We start from the raw sequence: 14,745 nt of genomic DNA, 5'->3' as shown, positions 1-14,745 counted from the left end.
GGCAGCTATGGTTTCATGGAAAGATCCCTGAACTTTTATACTTAACTGTATGACCTTAGGCAAGTTAATTACCCTCTCTGATATTGAACTGAAAAAATAGGGGTGGTAATACTCTGAAAACTTAAGTTCTAGGGTTGTTAGAAAAGTGCTTTGTAAATTGTAAAACATATAAAATGTGAATTATTATATCACTTAGAAATAAATTCCAACTAAGGGAGTTTATCTTGATTCTCTAAGGCCCCTTGTAAAGATCTCTTTTTCCTTTTAGCTCTGCCTTACTGTTACCCTGATTTATTTTTTTAGGGGCAATCAATACTAAAAAGCATTAAATCATGTCCACGGTTAAAGTATGATACAGTGGAAAAAGCACTGGATTTAAAAATCAGATGATTGAGTTCAAATCCCACCTTTTATCCCTTGTCAGATGTGTTTTTTAGACAAATCACTTCCCCTTTCTTTGTTTAAATTTTTTCATTTGTAAAATAAGGGCATTAATTTAGTTTAAAAATCACAGATTTAGAGCTATAAAGGACTTTACAAATCATTTAATCCCCTCATTTCACAGATGAAGATTGAGGTCTTGAGAAATGGCATATTCAAGTAATATTTTTAGATTCCCTTCTTGTTAGATCTTGTAAGATAGACCTCCAGAAAGATCACTGAATAAATGATTGTGTCTAAGCTGTTAATCACATTAAACCAGCAAAACAGCACATAAAGCAATTGAGCAACAAAAAGAGGGAAAATTAAAGGAATTCCCGAGGAAAGGAAGAATTAGTAATATCTAAAGCCTCATTAAAGAGATCATAACAGCAATTAGAATACCCACAAGGTGAAAAGCTTAATAAAATTAAATTTTGAGGGAGAATCAATTGTTTAGGGGGAAAAAGTAGAACATTTAAAATATATTTCAAGGCATCCTGAAAAAAAGAAAATGGAAGGAATGGAACTTGAAAATATTAAGATTCAATAGAAAATAATAGAGCAGAGACAATTTCAAAGCACCTAATCTTAAAGACAGATCTTGAAGAGACAGAGAAATATTGACTTTCCAGAATAATATAATAGAACAAAAAGCTTGATTGACATTTTCTGATAAAGCATACATGAAAATTGAGAAATGTCAAAACTAAAGAGCAAAGTGTGGTTTAATGTAATTCCATGGACATTAATTGAAAGGAATCCCAATTTTAACTCACTCAGAAATGCAATTGCTAGCTAATTATACCTCAAAGTCAAAGAAAAATAGCCAGGAGGAACTAACCTATTTGTTAAAGGACAGAATCAGCCACCCAAGATTACAAAAAGGAAAAAAAAAGTAGATATAATGCAATGAAAAATAATGGAAATTTCCTGAGCCTACGGGCAACTTATTTTAAAATGGCATAATCACTTTTTGGTGATTATGGCTAAATCTTACTTCCTCAATAGATTTTTTTTTTTTTTTGGTAGGGGGAGAGGGAAAACAATTGGGTTTAAATAACTTGCCCAGTCCACACAGTGTCATGTGTCTGCTGCTGGATTTGAACTCGGGTTCTCCTGACTTCAGGGTAGTGTTCTATCCACTGTGCCACCTAACTGCTCCCTCATTAGACTGTTAACATAATTATTTTTTGTTTCGGGGACCTCATTATTTAAGATAACATTATAAAATCTCTTTTTAAGTTTGTTTCTTCACATTTTCGTTATCAATTCTAGTTTGTATTGTTGGGGGTCTATAAAAAAATGCTAAGTATTTCTGCTCTTCTGTATTTTAAGCAAATAATACTAAATACCCTCTAAAGTAGCCATTCATTTGGTGGACTAATGGTAGAGCTATCTGTAGCCAAAATATATACTATATTGCCATACTATCTATATTCATTCATTTATTATTTTTGCTGAGGCAATTGGGGTTAAGTGACTTGCCCAGGATCACACAGCTAGGAAGTGTTAAGTGTCTGAGGTCAGATTTGAACTCAGGTGGTCCTGACTTCAGGGCTGGCGCTCTATCCTCTGTGCCACCTAGCTGCTCCTATTGCTATCCTATTTAATTAATTGAACGACAGTCTGCTTTTCAGGACTGCCAAAAGGAGAATGAGTCAGGTGTGGATGGTTATAGCTTCTGCAGCACTGCCAAGCATACTCTTACAACCAGCAATTAATCACAAATGCAACCACAAAGCAATACATTCATAAATGAAGGAAGACTTAAATCCTTTATTCTCTTCAAGGCTGAGTGGTAGTGGCCAGTGTCATGGGCAGCAGAGAAGCTAGGACGATAGCTTCCACTTCTATATCCAGGACACTCCCCTAAAGAAGCTTGGACAGTTGGAGTGGAAAAGAGTATAAATAAGTTTCTGTTCCTCTCAGAAAGTGAGTTGGGTCAAGGAAAGAGGACCCCAGCTTGGGCTGGGCTGGACTGCCATTTTTTCCCCCACAAAAATTTGTTTTTTACTTAACATTTTTTTCCACTCATGCCTTCTGGAATCAACAAGTACTGGGGTATACTATACACTATACATGAAAACAGAGTTCATTGCATCAGAGATATTGAACTAGAAGGGGCTTTTGAAAGTCAACTAGTCCAATCCCTCTCATTTTATAGATGAGGAAATAGTTCAGGGAGAAGTGACTTTCTAAGAACACACAGCCAGTGGGGAGAGCTAAGATTTGAACTTCTTAGAAGTCTGGAATCTTTTCCATTATAGAGGAAGAAGGTTCTTGGAGGGTATCTTAGAAAACTAGGGCAAAGTAGGATAATGACCCCCAGATGAGGTCCTGAGCAGAGAGTTAAGCTGCCTTTGCTTCTGGTTCCCCCAATTAACTGTACACTGACCTCAAGCTTGCAGAGTAGCCTGGTTATCCAGGTCATTCTGGGATCAGGACCACTTGTCCCAAGGGAAGGCCTCCCAGAAAACAGCGTGATAGCTTTGGGCATGAAGTAGGGCAAGAAGCTGCATTGGAAAGGTAACGTCTCCTACCATATGTGACCGTGGTGACCATATACTAGTTCTGATTCTCTTTACTATGGAGGGCCTATTTACTCAGGCCTTTAAGGTTTACAAAATACTTTGTGTACATTGTTTCCTGTGATACTGACACTGTGATAGATAATAGAAGTATGATTTCCCCCCCCTCTCCATTTGAGCCAAGATCTTGATTCCCAGTATAGGGATCATTCTATTTCATCACAGCAAGCTAGAGGAGGGGAACACATGTAGGGATTCTTATTTTCTAGCCCATCCATGCAGATAATTTAGAAGTTAAAGGAGGGGCAGCTAGTTGGTACTGTGGTTAGAGCATTGGCCCTCCATTCAGAAGGATCTGAATTCAAAGCTGGCTTCAGATACTTAATGCTTTTATTAACACTTTCTAGCTATGGTAACCCTGGGCAAGTCACTTAACCTCAATTGTCTCAAAAAAAATAAAATAAAACCACAACTGGATGAAATATCAGTTCATTTTTGTTTAATCTCAAATGAAAAGTGAGGTGCCTAGAAGAATGAAATGACCCCAAAGAGATTTTCCTCTCTAAATCAAATGAGATAACTGTAAAAAGCACTTTGGAAAGGTACCTGGCACAAAGTAAATGCCATCCAAAGCAATCCCGAGAGACTTTGGACAGAAAATGCCATCTGCATCCCGAATAACAACTATGGAGACTGAATGTAAATCAGCACATGCTATGTTCACTTCTTTTTTCTGTTTTTTTAAATCTCTCCCATGGTTTTTCCCTTTTGTTCTGATTTTTCTCTCCCAACATTATTCATAAAGCAATGTGTGTTAAAAATAAATCAATTTTTTAAAAAGACAAAATAAATGCCATATAAAGTTAGCTATTGTTGCTGTTACTATTTATGGGCCTCCATGAGCCACCACGGCTTTTGGATAGGAATGACACATTAATGGGACAAAGGATCTGCCAACAGGGGGCCCCCTCTTCCTTTCAGTGTTTCTTGTACCTTCTGAGTTGGTTGTTGTCCTTTCTTATGGAGGTCCAAAATGACATCACTATATTAGAGTCGAGTTACAATGTGTCCGACTGTGACTGATCAGATCAATATGAGCTTAAAATGCTCTGCCACGGGTTGGACACAAATAGTCCACACGAACATTTGGGGTGAATTCTCTAACTTTGTGCTAATTTTGCTTTGTTCATAGAGCAGCACCTTTTCTGATGAGGGCACACCACGCTGGGTAAATCCTGTGCCAGTGTCTTCCATGTCATACAATCGACTCTAAATTCTTGAGTGTCCTTGTATTGCTTTTTCTAACTATCTTGTGAGCACTTGCCCTGCTTGAGTTTGCCATAAAGTAATTTATTTGGCGAGCGTACATTTGGCGTTTGAACAATGTGGCCAGTCTAACACAGTTGCATTCTCTGCAGTAAGACTTGGAATGCTCGGAGGTTCAGTCTAATAAAGGACCTCAGTGTCTGGTACCTTATCCAGGAGATCTTCAGAATCTTCCTAAGACAATTCACATGGAAGCAATTCAGTTTCCTGACGTGGCACTGGCAGATTGTCCAGGTTTCACAGGCACACAACAATGAGGTCAGCACAAAGCCTTTGTGGATCTTCAGTTTGTACTTTTTTTATATGTTTTGTAAGAGCCTGAGGACCATTCACATGCTGGAGTGGTGGGATGAGGTGCAAATCACAGAACAATGAGATCCTAGTTTAGCGTTAGTTAGATGGAATCTGGGAAGTCATTCTTAGTTTCCTCAGCTGTAAAACTGGGATAACAGCATCTGTCGTGTACCTAGTAAGGATGGCGTTCAAACACAGGTCTTTCTGATCCCAAGTCCTGCTGCACTCCCCTGCATAACTGTAGTGGTGGGTAGGGCGGCTAGTTGGTGCCCTAGTGCACAGAATGCCAAGCCGGGGATCAGAAAACTAGTTCAAAGCTGACCTCAGACACTTACTAGCTGTGTGACTGTCGATTAATCCTGTTAATCTCAGTTTCCTCATCAATAAAATGAATTAGAGAAGGAAATGCAAACCACTGTAGTATCTCTGCCAAGAAAACCTCAAATGGAGTCATGAAAAGTTGGATACAATTAAAAAAATAACTAAGGAACAGCAGGAATGTGTAGGGGAAGAATGGTGAGAATTGAAAAAAGGGATTAGAGTAGGTACAGTTATCTTATTCCCTTCTATCCTCCAATACTCTAAAAACTCCAAGGGCTCCCAAAATCTCTAGGATCAAATAGAAACTCTTTTATCATTTCAAACTCTTCATAATTTGACCCCATCCTAGCTTTCTAGCCTGAACATTTATGATTTCATATGTTTAGAGGAATTGCTGCTAGAGGAGGAGAGAGGCCAGGAGGGAGGGAGAAAAATTTGGACCCCAAGGTTTTGTAAGGGTGAATGTTAAAAACTATTTTTGCATATATTCTGAAAACAAAAAAGTTATTATGAAAATTAACACTTCATTCCAGCAACCCTACAAATCATCAATATTGATTTTCTTATGGTCCCTTGTAATGGGCTGAGGTTTGAGCTGATGCACTGAGGTCCCAAGTACATGAGGCTAGATAGTAATTGGGCTATACTCTATTAATATACATGATTGGATTAAGAATGGTCCCTGCCCACTCTCCTTGCAAGTCCTGATGTGTTGTATAGGAAATGACGATTTTGGTGGGTGGAGGCAGAGAGAGAGGGAAGAAGACAAGCTGGGGGAGATTGGGCTGAGTTCGAGACTCCGAGCTGCTGGTTGTGTGGCTGCTGGTCGAGCTAGCTTCTTGACTCAGCTGCACACATTGCTATCGCCGATTCTCTTCCACCTCCGATCCTTCTTCACTGAGAATAAAGACTGACGATTTTCCCCTAACCTGAATTCCTGACTCCTGTTGATTTAAAAATACACGATCTTCACAGTCCCTCACATGTCTCTCCACTTCCCATCTCTGTACCTTTGCATCGGTTAAGCCCAATGACTGGGATGTTTTCCTTTTCACTTTTGCCTCTTAGCAAAGTTTCTTGTTTTCTATATAAACTTACTCATGTGACACTTTTAGCAGGAGGCTTTTGTTAGCATTTTCCTCTCCAAATTTACCTTGCATGGGTTTTGTATATACCTCTATTGGTTCAAGTTGTCTGCCCATTAGAAAAGCTCCTTGAGGGCAAGCACTATTTCATTTTTCTTTGCATCAATATCACCTAGAATAGTGTCTGGTATATAGTAATGTTTCTTGATTGATTATCTCTAGCCTCAGAATGACCCATGGAAGAATACTGATTCCTTGCAAGTGTTAAGGAGACAGAATTCGATTTGCATCTTAGAGTGGAGAAGAAATAAAAAGGAATTCACCTCTAACTTGGCTACTTATGATATATACTTAATGTATACCAATGTATAGAGTGGGCCTACCATCTCATGTAGACAGTACTGGTAGAGAGTGAGTTGGGTCCTGAATTAAACAGGAGTAGTATAGACTAGACTGACTTTGCAAAATTGTTCATTGCTTTTAATGACTCAAATTTCTTCCTGAAGCAAATGTCCATTCCTTTAATGCCATCAATCTTCTAATGATGTGATATAATTGTGAGTCATCGAATAGCACAGTTTCAGAGGAACTAAAATTGTATGTCATCCAAAGGACAATGGGAGAACCCATCTTATGTAGCACATTACTAGAGAAGGGTTATGGAAGAGAAGTAGTGGAAAAGGTGTCATAAAATGCTTAATCAGAAAAGAAGGTGAATGAGTTAAGTGGTAAGAACAGGGTTAATTAATGGATAGTCCATAACCTCCATATAATGTCAAAAGAACTAGAGGAAGTCTGCGCTCTTCTAGCACTTTGGATAGATGCTGTACAAAAGGAATCACAGGAAGAAGTGGACCACATCTTGGGATGACAGGTCACAGGCGGATTGGTTCCTCATTGTTGGAGGGACCTCACCATTGGCCATGAGATCACATACAGCTCAGCTTAGATTTAGGGTTGTGACTATCTTGTGATGAAGGCAGAGACAGTAAGTCCTGTGGCTTTCTGAGCAGGTCTGTGGAATGGAGGCTAAAAGAAAAACAACAGAACCAAAGATGGTCTAATGTCTATTCAAGGAATGGATTCCCCAGGATTATCATTCTAGGAAGTGATAACATTCCCCAAGACAGAAACTACAATGGTGGTGATGAAGTGACAGAATTTTAGATGACATGAAAATATGGCAGCAATAGAAAGATTCCAAGTTTTGAGGGGAAGAATATGAAGGGTTGTCGAACTAACAGAAGAATCCCTAGACCACATAGTTAGTTGTACAAGCTCAGGCAAGAAGAGTGTTTTAGCAATAATGTAAAGCAGATCGTTTGCCAAACCCCTTTCCTACTTTGGATTAGGGGTTTTCTGGTGATGTTCTCTATGACTTCTTTCCTCAGTTCATGAGATTGTATTCATTTTGAGTATGGTGGGTTGAGAAAAATTCTATTGCTTAATTACTGCATTCTGTCCAAATTAAATATTTTGTTGTTTGATTTATCATTCCCGCTTGATCCTATCGGTAGAAAATGCTTTAGATTAGGCTGAGTCTCCACATAAAAAAAAACAAAACAAAAAAAAAACTTTGATAATGAAAGCAAATCTGAGCAGTAATGTGATTCCAGAAATGAGTGGGACACATAAAGTATATAAGGTCTAATCCACTTGGTCCCTCCTACCTTCCCTTAATCAACTAACTCTCAAAGCAGGTATTCTATGATCATTAAAATGATTAAGTACTATGACCCCAGGGCTAGCCCTAAGTGATTCATTTGTCAAATAGGAGTTGTATGCTCCTGTCTATCCCACCCCACCTCCCCCAGGGCGTGAGTGAATATGAGCATAGGCCTCCAGTCTACTTTTAGAAAAATTGTGTAATACAAGTTTGTCTTCCAGAACCAGAGAGAGAACTGTGGGAACTAAGTGTGGATCACAACATAGCATTTTCACTCTTTTTGTTGTTTGCTTGCATTTTATTTTCCTTCTCATTTTTTTTTTCCTTTTTGATTTGATTTTTCTTGTGCAGCAAGATAATTATATAAATGTGTATTCATATACTGAATTTAACATATATTTTTACCATGTTTAACATATATTGGAATATTTGACATCTAGGGGTGTTGTGCCATAGTTCCCTTTTATTGTCCTGACTCAGTTTCCCTAATTGTCCTGTCTCGGTTTCCCTGAATTGTTCTGCCTCAGTTCCTAATTGTTCTGTTCTATTCTGTAACACCACCTTCTCTTCTAATCACACGATCCAGATAAGGAGAAAGACCTTCTACTTTAGACATAATCAGAATGTCTGGTGCCTCTCCCCATTCTGTAATCCCATTTTATCAGAATGTCCAGTGCTTCTTCCCACTCTGTCAGAACCAGATTGATAGTCTCATTCCCGTACTCTGCGCTCTGATTCCACCCCTGCCTTGGTCTACCCTGTAGCTGTGTGTGTGTGTGTGTATATGTATGTGTGTGTATATATATATATATATATATATATATATATATATATGTCATTGAAAACTCACTTTGGTTGCTGGATGCTTTGGACATCAGACCTGGGGGCAGCATGCCCCCAGCACAATCTCTCCCTTTCAAATAAAATATTTAAAACTCTCTAATCTCTATCTTGCCTCAGTTTCTCTGGCATTACATTTTGGAGGCCCCACCGAGATATTAGAAAACAAGAGCAGGATTAGAGATTAGAGAGCCTTGGGCCTGGGGATGGCTGGAGATCTGGGTTCTTGGCCTGGAGAGGCTGGCCCTCTGGATTTTTGCAGAGTCTCTGAGAAAGAGAACAGTATTCAGCTGCAGCCATGCCCAACGGTGGACACCTTTACTTTGGCCAGAGTAAATCTGGATGTTTTAGGACATAATCTGATCTGTTTACCTGTTCTGTCTGTCTGGACTAGCATCTGGATTTTCAGAATAATAAAATGCTGACAGGCATTAAATTCTGAGAAGGGTATCATTCTGGGACGCTGGATGATCCCCTCTAATTTGGGTGTCTTCTAAGACACATCTGGTTTGATTTGATTCTGAGTGCCTTTTTGGGCCCTCTCTGGTTATATGTATTAAATGTTTTGTTTAATGTAATTGTGCAGTCTGTGTTCTGTGTGACTTATCTGTCTATTTTGTTGGTTAAAGAGTTCTACTAAAGGTTTAAGAACAATGATTAAGAATTGGTTATTTCAATGTTGCAACTGTGATTAGTATAAAATTTGTGATTTTAAACTTTTTAACTTGTTGCACTAATTTGTAAGTAAAAAAACAACAACAAATAAACAAAAACCAAACTTTTCTTTTGGGTCGTTTTACAATTGTGGGAAATTGTGGGAAATAATTTTACAGTTGCCGATGCAGGCTAGATTTGGTTATCTTTGAGTATAAGATCTTAAGAAGAATGGCTTGTTAAAGAGAAGTTCTGTTAACTTGCCTGAAAGGGGTCACATGCCTCTAATTAGGTAAAATATGTTACCTTCTGAAATACTTTGGGTAATTTGTTAACATTATAAATTATACTTTAAATCCAGCTCTGCTGGACATGTGGGACTTATAGTCATCTAGCTATTCACTGTATTGGGACTCTTAATAGTTTTGAAGGTGATTTAGGAGAGACAAGAAAGAAAATTTGCATGTGGAAAAGAAGTTGGGTGGGGTAGGGAGAAATGGAACCTTTTGTCTTCAAAGAAAGATTAAATTCACTCCCCACTACTTTCTGCTACTTTAGCAACGGAGCCTCTAGCTAGAAAGGTTGTTGGAAATTGGTTATATAGCAAGAGAGAAAGAAATTGGAGTAGAGGGTTTGGGAGCATGGTAGAGTTAGGAGAAATGCCACGTGGAATAGGGGAAGGGCGAAAAGGAGGCTATGTGAAATCCCCTTACCTCAATTAAGCCTGATATAGAAGGGTGGCCATGTGGAATCCTTTCCCTCCTCCCCCTAAGTATGTTCCAGCTGTTTTGTTTTGTTTTGTTTTATCAAGTTGCAGCCTCTAGGTTCTTGACTGAAAGGAGCAAACTGTGATTTAAATTAATTGATTGAATATTTGTTTCTTTTGATACATAATGACTTTCTTGGTTAAGGAATATGGTCATAAATGTGATTCATAATTTGGTAGGGCTATTTCTAAAAGTTTAACTGATATTTTAAAGAATCTTTTAGATTCTCTTATGTGGTATTTGGATATTCTGTATGTTTTAATTGTATACGATTTAATTGTATTAATTGTATTCCATTTAAAATAAGTTTTTCTTTGTCCTTTTGAAAATGTTTCTGTTATAGACAATATACAATTTGCAATCTTAGAGAGACGAAAAACCTTTAATTGTGGAATGCTTCCTATTAGAGATCAGCTGCTGGAGAAGGGAGTTTGGGGAAGGTTATCTGTGTGCAATAGCAGAGGCCACTGTAAATAGAAGTTTCTATTGCATATGTCTTCATAAAATCAGCCTTGCCTATCTTACCAAGCTCATAAGGATGTTGCCATTACAAAATGAGACAGTTATGTGAAAGGACTCTTGTTCTTATTGGGATACGAATAAGGATTGAACCTTTAATGCCATTTATATGTTGGTTGAGTCGTTTTCAGTCATATCCAACTTGTTATGATTCCATTTGGGGTTTTCTTGGCAGAGATACTCAAATGATTTGCTATTTTCTTCTCCAGCTCATTTTACAGAAGAGGAAACTGAGGCAAATAGGGTTAAGTAATATGCCCAGGGTCACATAGCTAGTAAGTATCTGAGACAACATTTGAGCTCTTATATCCTTAGAATGTTGCTTAGGGCACTGAAAGGTTGAGATATTTACCCAGGACCACACAACCTATATGTGATAGAGGCAGGACTTGAACTCAACTCCCAACTCCAAGACTGATTCTCTACTACACTATGTTGCTTCCATATTTTGTTTTGTTTTTAAATCATTAATAAAGTTGTTCACATCAATTTGGCACTTCACAAAATGCTTACTTCAAAACACTACTGTGAGATAGATAGTACAAAGTATTTTTGTTTTTATTGATGCCTTTTATTTTTTACATGGTTCATTTCTGAACATGCCCCCTCTTTTTATCTAGAAAAAGAAAAAAGTTCAACAAATCTAGTTATCACACCAATGGTATATGACAATATATATACATATTCTGCCTTCCCCCTCTTTCCTTTTCCCACCTCCCTTTCCTCACACTCCTATCTCTCTGCAATAAAGGAAGGTGCATTTTTTCCATTTTTTTTTTCTGAGAGCAAACTTGGTTGTTGCAATTATACAATGTCCAAACTTTGCTTTATTTTCTTCTTATTTAATATTGTTAATATTAATATAGAGTCAGGGCAGTTAGGTGGCCCAGTGGATAGAACATGCTGGCTTGGAATCAGGAAGTTTGTTGTTCACTCGTTTCAACTGTGTCTGACTGTTTTGATCCCCATTTGGGGTTTTCTTGGCAAAGATACTGGAGTGGTTTGTTGTTTCCTTCTCCAACTAATTTTTACAGACAAGAAAACTGAAGCAAACAAGATTAAATGACTTGCCAGAATCACACAGCCAGGAAGTGTTTGAGGGTAGAACTGAATTTAAGAAGATGAATCTTTCTGATTTCAGGCTCACTATTCTATCCACTTCCCCAGGACACAACTGAAAGTATCAGACAATAGTCACAGTGTACATTGTTTTCTTGTTTCTGTTTACTCTGTATCAGAGGCATTAGCATCTTCCCATATTTTTTCTAGACTCTTCCCACTTGTCATTTCTTATAGTGGGAATATATTAATTCTTATAGTGGAATACATTAATATTCTACTACATTGGTATCATGGTGTGTTTAGCTATTCCTCAAACCAAGAGGCACCAACTTTGTTCCAAATTCTTTAATAGAAGTATTGTTACCCCATGTTACAGATGAGAAAGTCAGGTTGTAAACATTAAATGACTTGCTCCTTCCTGGGCATGGGGTACTAAGTACTCAAATGAAAGTGCTCTCTTTCCATTATACTACATCATCTCTCTTCTAAAAACACAAAGGATTAGTCAGTCATTAAACCTATGTGCCAGGCATTTTGCTAAGTGTTGATTATCAGCAACCACTCCTTGACCCCAGTACTTTTTTTCCCCTAAGATAATAATCTCCATTTATTTAGGGATTTATAAATTTTACATACTTTCTCCTTTGCTGCTGGTAACAACATTATAATCCCTTGTACAGATGAGAAAACTAAGGCAATTAAAGGTGAACTGATTTTGTTGAACAAATGGCTGAGAGTAGTCCTCCCTTTTAATATGGGTAACAACAATGGAAAGACTAAGAGTAATGGCAATAAGTGGATTGTAGCAGATAACACTGTAGTTGAAAACTTATATACAAGGAATAGTATAAAGGATGTCCTGGGAAATGTATGATTGGAAAAGGAAGTGGGTCAATCATGTAGCAAGAACAAGGAAAAACAGATGGACAGTTCTAGTGATGAGGTCTTAGGTAATTAGATAAGCATTGAGAGACAGCCTCGTTTGAATCATCTCATTGTTGAATTCAAACTAGTTCCAGTTGTTCAGTGATGAAGAAAGCCATATACACCCAGAAAGAGGCCTGTGGGAACTAAGTGTGAACCACAACATAGCATTTTCATGCTTTCTATTGATGTTTGCTTGCATTTTGTTTTTCTTCTCAGGTTTTTTTTTCTTTCTAGATCTGATTTTTCTTGTGCAGCAAGATAACTGTATAAGTATGTATACATATATTGGATTTAACATATATTTTAACATATTTAACAAGTATTGGACTACCTGGCATCTAGGGAAGGGGGTGGAGGGAAAATTTTGGAACAGAAAGTTTTGCAAGGATCAATGTTTAAAAACTACCCATGTATATGTTTTGTAAATAAAAAGCTTTAATAAAAAATAAATAAAATTTTAAAAAGAGAGATCAAGAGCCTGAATTACTATATATAAACTGGAAGTCTAGCTCTCTAAGGCAATCTGAAAGGAGCACTGTTTGTTGTTCTTTGTTCTTGAAGAGGATCAAAATGAAACCATTATGTTAAAGTCGAATTACAGGTGGCCAACAGTGGCTGATCCGACCAAAGTGACCCTCTGCCACAAGTTGGACACAAAAATCCCATATGAACCTTTGGGATAGCTTCTCTAATTCTGCACATCTTGCATTTATTTTAGGTTAATTAAATTCTGCTTTGCTCATAGAGTATAGCATCTTCTCTGATAAGGCCCATGTCAAAAGATTGATTCTAAAGTTAAGTGTCCTTAAGTTGAGGGTGTCCTTGTGTTGCTTTTTCTGATCACCTTGTGAGTGCTTGACCTGTGAGTTCTCCACAAAGTTAAAAAAAAAAAAAAAAAAAAAAAAGAGCACTAATAGGATCATCTCAGCCTTAAATGGACTTTTGATTATGGTCCCATCTCAGATGGAGGTCTCTGAAAACCTTACCTTTACTGTATCCAATCAGAAAGCCAAGTTATGATGCCAAACACCCAAGATCATATTTCCTCTATAAATTAATACTTCACTAACTGTTTGACTCCTTTTTAGGATTACCCTGCCATAGTATATTCCTGGCTCATGGCATCTTTCTCCTTACTATAGCTAACTCCTTCCTGGGATTAGTCCATTTAACTTGCCACGCTTTAATGATATCTTCTTCATTTTACCAGGGAATTTATTTTTCCCCTTGTTAATTGCTAAGACCCCTTTCCTTGCTAACTTTTCTATGGATTTAGCTTGCTCTTAACAGCATTATGAAATCTTTGCCTTTTGATATAGAGGATGTCTAAGTCAAATTTTTTGAAACATTACACATCACCAGCCCCAAACATCACTATACTTTTGAGGTATCACTCCTCAGTGATAACTGATAAATGATGATAACTAATCTCATCAGTTGGTGGGTAACCTCAACATTTTGGTGACGTGGTATGAGGAAAGTCTTTATTGTACCCTATACCCATCACTAATAATGCACTGTTATCTATGGGAAAGAACCAAAAGAAAGTCTCTAGTACATTTGGCAAGTGCTCAATGAAGAACAAAGAATCAAAAAGGCTGATGGACTTCCAAAGGATGAAAGCATAGTTCCAATGAAATTGTGACATATAAGAAAAGATTGGTTCTAAAACTGCCAATTCATTCAGTTTATTTGTATAAAACCTAAAAAGGCTTAATAAAGAGAAAGGAAGGCCTTTATTTAGTGCCTATTGTGCTAAGAACTGTGTTAAGTTCTTTGCAATTATTTTCTTATTTGATTCCTATAACAATCCTGGGAGGTAAGTGCTATTATTATACCCAATTTACAGCTGAGGAAACTAAAGCAAACTAAGGTTAAGCGACATATTTAGCACAGTGCTTAATAAATGTTTATTCTCTTCCTTCTCTCTGTTTAATTATATAATATTAGACAATTTACTTTATGTTTCTGAATCTTAGTTTCCTTATCTATAAATAGGTGAATTAAAAAAAAAAATCAGATGGTTTTGGCAGCAAAGTAAGTTGCAGGTTAGAAATTTTTTCTCTCAAAGCCTACTTATATCTCTTTTGCAATCTAATCAATATACATTTAGTGCCTATAATGTGCCTTACCCTGTGCTAAGTGCTGGGATAAAATTAATAAAAAGATAGTCCATGCCCTAATGAGCTTACAATCTAAAAGGGGACATAACTCTCAAAATAAGGTGGGAAAGTGAAGAGGGGAGACTGTAAGACTAGTATTTATAGAGGCTTTAGGGCTTACAGAGTACTTTACAATTATCTTGTTTTCACACCAAACCTGGAAGTTAAGCG

The sequence above is a fragment of the Sarcophilus harrisii genome, chromosome 4 (assembly GCF_902635505.1).
Source record: "Sarcophilus harrisii chromosome 4, mSarHar1.11, whole genome shotgun sequence".
Classification (NCBI taxonomy): Eukaryota; Metazoa; Chordata; class Mammalia; order Dasyuromorphia; family Dasyuridae; genus Sarcophilus; species Sarcophilus harrisii.
The sequence above is the reverse complement of the archived record's forward strand: the minus strand, read 5'-3'. Positions refer to the sequence as shown.